The sequence below is a fragment of the Triticum aestivum genome, chromosome 3B (assembly GCF_018294505.1).
Source record: "Triticum aestivum cultivar Chinese Spring chromosome 3B, IWGSC CS RefSeq v2.1, whole genome shotgun sequence".
Lineage (NCBI taxonomy): Eukaryota > Viridiplantae > Streptophyta > Magnoliopsida > Poales > Poaceae > Triticum > Triticum aestivum.
In genome coordinates, this window is record NC_057801.1 from 350,323,910 (window position 1) to 350,330,376 (window position 6,467).

The window sequence follows — 6,467 nt, forward strand, 5'->3', positions numbered from 1 at the left end:
TGTTGCTATGACTTTGCTATGCTTAATGCTTGTCACTAGGGCCCGAGTGCCATGATTTCAGATCTGAACCTATTATGTTTTCATGGATATATGTGAGTTCTTGATCCTATCTTGCAAGTCAATAGTCACCTACTATGAGTTATGATCCGGTAACCCCAAAGTGACAATAATCGGGACCACTCCCAGTGATGACCGTAGTTTGAGGAGTTCATGTATTCACTAAGTGTTAATGCTTTGGTCCGGTACTCTATTAAAAGGAGGCCTTAATATCCCTTAGTTTCCAATAGGACCCCGCTACCACGGGAGGGTACGACAAAATATGTCATGCAAGTTCTTTTCCATAAGCACGTATGACTATATTCAGAATACATGCCTACATTACATTGATGAACTGGAGCTAGTTCTGTGTCACCCTATGTTATAACTGTTGCATGAGGAATCACATCCAACATAATTATCCATCACTGATCCAATGCCTACGAGCTTTTCACATATTGCTCTTTGCTTAGTTACTTTACCGTTGCTACTGTTACAATTACTACAAAACTGCTACTATTACTTTTGCTACCGTTGCCGTTACTTCCATACTACTGTGCTACTAAATAGTTTGTTGTAGATATTAAGTTATCCAGGTGTGGTTGAATTGACAACTCAACTGCTAATACTTGAGAATATTCTTTGGCTCCCCTTGTGTCGAATCAATAAATTTGGGTTGAATACTCTACCCTCGAAAACTGTTGCGATCCCCTATACTTGTGGGTTATCAAGACTATTTTCTGGCGCTGTTGCCGCGGCGCATAACTCTATTCTTTGAGTCACTTGGGATTCATATCTGCTAATCACTATGAGGAACTTGAAAGACGAGAAAACCAAGATTTATCCCTCGACTACGAGGGGAGGTAAGGAACTGCCATCTAGCTCAGCATTTGATTCTCCTTCTATTTTGAGTAAACTTGCGACACATAAACTTGCTTCTGCTATTAATTCTGATGTCGCATGTTATTGATGATGAAACTACTTCTATGCTTGATAATACATTGCCATTAGGTGAATTTCTTGATGAACAACTTGCTAGGGCTAGAGAGAATGAAATTACCGAAACTCATAATACTGATGAAAGTGATGATGAAGATTCCCCCCCTAGATATGAATTGCCTGTTGTTTCTGAGGGTTATGTTATGGATGAATAAACTGCTATATATTTTCTTGCTTGCAATGATAGATATGATCTTAAGAAATTATTAGCTAAGCTGAAAGAAAAGTCTCTGAATTCTAGAATGAAATATGACCCTGCTTTTGCTACTTCACCTATCCGTGTTACTGATAAGGATTATGATTTCTTTGTCGATCATGAGATAATTATGTTGGTTGAATATGATCCTTTTTATGGCTATGAATATGAAACTGTTGTGCCGCATCTTACTAAGTTAAATGATATAGCCACCCTATTCACTAATGATGAGAAAACTCGTTACTACTATATCCTTAAATTATTTCCGTTCTCATTAAAGGGTGATGCTAAAACTTGGTTTAATTCTCTTGATCCTGGTTGTGTGCGTAGTCCCCAGGATAAGATTTATTACTTCTCTGCTAAATATTTTCCCGCTCATAAGAAACAAGCTGCCTTAAGGGAAATATATAATTTTGTGCAAATTTAAGAAGAGAGTCTCCAACAAGCTTGGGGTGGCTTCTCCGATTACTTAATGCTTTGCCTGATCATCCTCTCAAGAAAAATGAAATACTTGATATCTTTTATAATGGACTAACCGATGCTTCCAGAGACCACCTGGATAGTTGTGCTGGTTGTGTATTCAGGGAAAGAACTGCTGATCAAGCTGAATTGCTATTGAATAATATGTTGACTAATGAAAACAATTGGACACTTCCTGACCCAACTCCTAAGCCAACTCCGAAGAAAAGGGGTATTCTATTTCTCAGTCCTGAAGATATGCAAGAGGCAAATAAATCTATGAAGGAAAAGGGTATTAAAGCTGAAGATGTTAAGAATTTACCGCCTATTGTAGAAATACATGGTCTTGATAACCCGACACAGGTAGTAAAGGTAAATTCTCTCTATAGATTTGATGAAGGTGATATTCCTCGTAATAAGTCTGCTAGCCAATGCTTGGATGAGTTTGATAATTTTATTGTTAAACAAGAAAACTTCAATGCTTATGTTGGTAGACAATTCAAATGCAATGCTTATATGATTGAATACTTGAGTGATTATATGTCTAGAGTTAAAGGTGAACTTAAACTTATTAGTAAACATGTTTCTATGGTTACCACTCAAGTAGAACAAGTGCTTAAAGCACAAAATGATTTGCTCAATGAATTAAATAATAAGAAAAATGATAATGCTGTTAGAGTTGTGACTATAGGTGGTAGAATGACTCAGGAACCTTTGTATCCGGAGGGCCACCCTAAGAGAATTGAGCAAGATTCTCAGAGAAATAATGTTGAAGCACCTAGTCCTTCTAAAATGAAAAAGAAGAAAAATGATAGGACTTTGCATGCTTCTAGTGAAACTGTTGTTGACACACCTGGGAATCCTAATGATATTTCTATTTCTGATGCTGAAACACAATCTGGTAATGAACATGAACCCAATGATGATGTTAATGATGATGTTCATGTTGATGCTCAACCTAGCAATAATAATGATGTAGAGGTTGAACCTGCTGTTGATCTTGATAACCCACAATCAAAGAATCAACGTTATGATAACAGAGACTTCATTGCTAGGAAGCACGATAAAGAAAGAGAACCATGGGTTCAGAAACCCATGCCTTTTCCTGCTAAACTATCCAAGAACAAGGATGATGAGGATTTTTAGCGCTTTGCTGAAATGATTAGACCTACCTTTTTGCGTATGCTTAAAATGAATCCTTATGCTAAGTATATGAAAAATATTGTTACAAATAAAAGAAAGATACCGGAAGCTGAAATTTCCACCATGCTGGCTAATTATACTTTTAAGGGTGGAATACCAAAGAAACTAGGAGATCCAGGAGTACCATGGTCAAAGTCAAGTTTTGCAAACTCTCACAAAGTTTATAACAAAAAATATTGACATATACAATAAAAAATAAATATCATTAGATTCATTATTGAATGTACTTTCACATCATACATATTTGTTATGGTAAATGTTTGTATTTTTCTATAAACTTGGTCAAACTTTAGGAAGTTGGGCTTCGGTGAAACCTAATATGCAGAGTTAATAAAACAGAGGGAGTACTAGTAGTTACTAGTACTACTCGCTAGTTGCTTAACCCAATCACCCAACACACCAAACGGGGAGTTCAGTGTTACAAAATTTTGAGGTCGGCGGGAAAATCTCCCGCGACCCTGATTCGAGCAGTGCGAAATTACCATCATACCATTTGGAATATGCCTACAGATGCTGGTTGGTAGGGGCTGTTTTGGTAACTTCGAGTTCACCCTACCCAGCCAACCCCACTCCAGCACCCAGAGTAGTACACCTGAATACTCCCCATTTTCTATCCCCACCGCAAAATAGACTTCTCCACGGCCCCGCAGCCTTCATGCTCCTCCCCTTCTACATCGGCGCACTCGTCCACCGTAGCGTATCTGCCTCATCAACAATGTCGTACGCCGCACGGTAGCCGGTCCACCGTCGTTGTCGTACATGGAGCCTCTTCCCTAGAACCGTCTTCCACGATCTCGGATCTGCTTCCCGGAAGCCGACGCCAAGTGCATAAGCAGCACCATCATGGACAATGAACTGACTCCCGTTGCCGACCATGATGCACAGAGGCTACCGCGGCCATGGTACTCCTCCTCGATTGGTAATGTGTATGTTGAATCTCTTAGTAGTACATGTGCAGTTCCAATTTTGTTCATACCTACCATTCAAATTTCCTGGTTGCTATTGTTCTCGTAAAATTAATTGGTTATAGCATGCATTGTCCAACAGAATATCACCTTGTAATTGTGAGTCGCTCTTGTATTGCGTTGTGCTTGGGTAGGTTCTACATCTGCAACCAGTAGTGCGGCAAATGATGCAAAGTTTTTTAGAACTAGCAAGATGCCCATGCGTTGCACGGAACATCAAGATGCATTTGTATGAGTAGTTTATCTTGTGGGAGAAAAGGATGAACGAGGGAAGGCCTTATCTGCAAACGTGGAGAGAGGTGCGGGTATCTTTTTACAAAATAGCCATCAGATATAATCGGATGGCCTATATTGCAGGATGGCAGGCACACCATCATCACCAACTCTATTTTTATAAGATATATATAAGAGATATATAAGATATACGAAGTAGTGATAAATATAAATATAAAATAAATACATACTGTATTATATATATATATAATAAAATATAAGAGTAGAGATAGCAGGGACGTCGAGAAAGGATCACGCGTGCGCGGGAAAAAGCGGCCGACGCGCGCTAGTTTTGGCGTGCGGCGTCCAGCGCGCTTTATAAAATCCAATGCCCTCCCACCGCTCTCTCCCCGCTCTTTCTCGCCTCACTGCTGCTGCGCCGTTGGGGAACTTTGGCCTACCACGGCGTCCACGTGCGCCCCTCCTACGGCTTCTCCACTGAGATACGGTTCCACGAGATGCACCTCGGCATCGGCACTTTCGACACCACCCATGAGGCCGCCCACGTGTACGACGCAGCGACGTGATGCCTCCGGCAGCCTCGTAGGGAGATGAACTTCCCCAACATGCTGACGCAGGAGCGAGCGCAGGCGCTCGAGCCTCCGCCATGGCTTATCACTAACGACGATCGTCGCGACAACCGGAGGCGGGAGCACCGTCTCGGCATCGCCGAGATGGACGAGGAAGCCATGGCACTGTGGCACCAACGATTCCCGTAGGATATCATCAACGAGCGCGAGTTCTACGCGCAAAGGAGAGCGGAGAGGGAGAAGAGGAGGGTAGAGCGAGCCCCATATCGCGAGGACAGGCGTACGCGGAAGGCGACCGCTCAATTCAACTTCAAGCTAGGACCAGTGCCACCCTGGGACTCTGACGACGATCGGTATCTTGACGCCTACATTGAGACGTCGGAGGAGGGACATCACCGAGGCGGAGTTGGACAACGAGTAGTTGAACAATCTATTTTTCTATCTATCTATGCTATATCTATGCTGAGAACTATCTATGTATCTATCTTCGACAGTATCAACTCGGAGTCGAATAAGTATCGAGTCAGAGTAGAAAGGAGAAAAAACTATAGCCCGTTTGCTGCAGCAGCGTGCGCGCACAATTTTTTGCAGTGGCCGCTAGACCCAGCACTCCGTGGCCCGCAAAAACTGGCTATTCCGGCGCTGTAAACGCTTTTTAATGCGTCGCACGTTGCACTTCTGTTGGAGATGCTCTAACATGGCAGATGAGTGCTTTAATGTTTCCCAGAAGATGCGTGAGTATTACTATTTTTTCTTGCCATGTTGAGATTTTAAAACTACGAGTGCGAACAAGCAGAGGAGCAATGAACACCAAACACGGGATATTGTGGACATCTTCAAGGAACGTGGCAACTTAAAGAGGAGCTACACCGAACCTGTAAAACGAGCTTTGGTAAGTAACACCCTTTCAATTACTTTCGTTTAGCCTCGTGTTCATCGATGTGTATATGTTGTAGTTTCTATTTCTCTTAGCCTCATGTTCTTTGATGTGTAATAAGAAGAGTCTTAATCGTCCTAATGCTTTCATTTTTAGCTTGATGTAGGAAGTGGGTGTTCTCACCTTGGAGTCTGTTTTTATATTCCTCCTTTTGAATTCACTTCTCCGAGTCCTGTTTATCTGGCTTCTACTAAATGAATCTGGGTTGCTCTGAGTATTGATCTAAAAAAGAAGTAACTTCATGTCAGGATGCAGTTCCTGCGAGGAGGGAAGTATGGTCAACCTCGAGATCATGTTTCCAAAATGAGGCTGGATTACACACAAAGTGCCCGTTCCCTAATGATGTTGGATTAGACACAAGATGCAAATTCCCAGATGATGATGGATTACACACAAGCCAGGTGGAGTCGTCAATGTTCGTGTCCTCGTGGCTCTAGTAAAGGCTGAAAGAAACCGTGCCGCAGCCCTTGAGAATGTGGCTGAGTTCCTGAAGAAGCGAAAAGAGCAATCATACGCTCTCTTCACCCAAGCCAAAGAAGAGATGGAAGAAGCCAGAAAGAAGCTAGCAGAGGCAGAGCAGGCTAGGCGTCTCCTGCTACCTAAAATTGTTGTCAATATTAATTTTCCTTCATAATAGCTAGGTTCAAATGTTTATCCAGTCAGCATGCCTGTTGTGATGTCCGCGCATCTACTGATGTGGCATAAAATAATTATTTTGGGTCATGTAATAACAGCAATTACTTTCCAAACAACAACAGACGAAGCATTAGACATGGTATAGTTCACATGCAAGCCCAACATTCCAAGTTCAACTTCCACATCAAAATCATGTTCACTGATATTTGCACATTCATAGATAATGTCCGCAA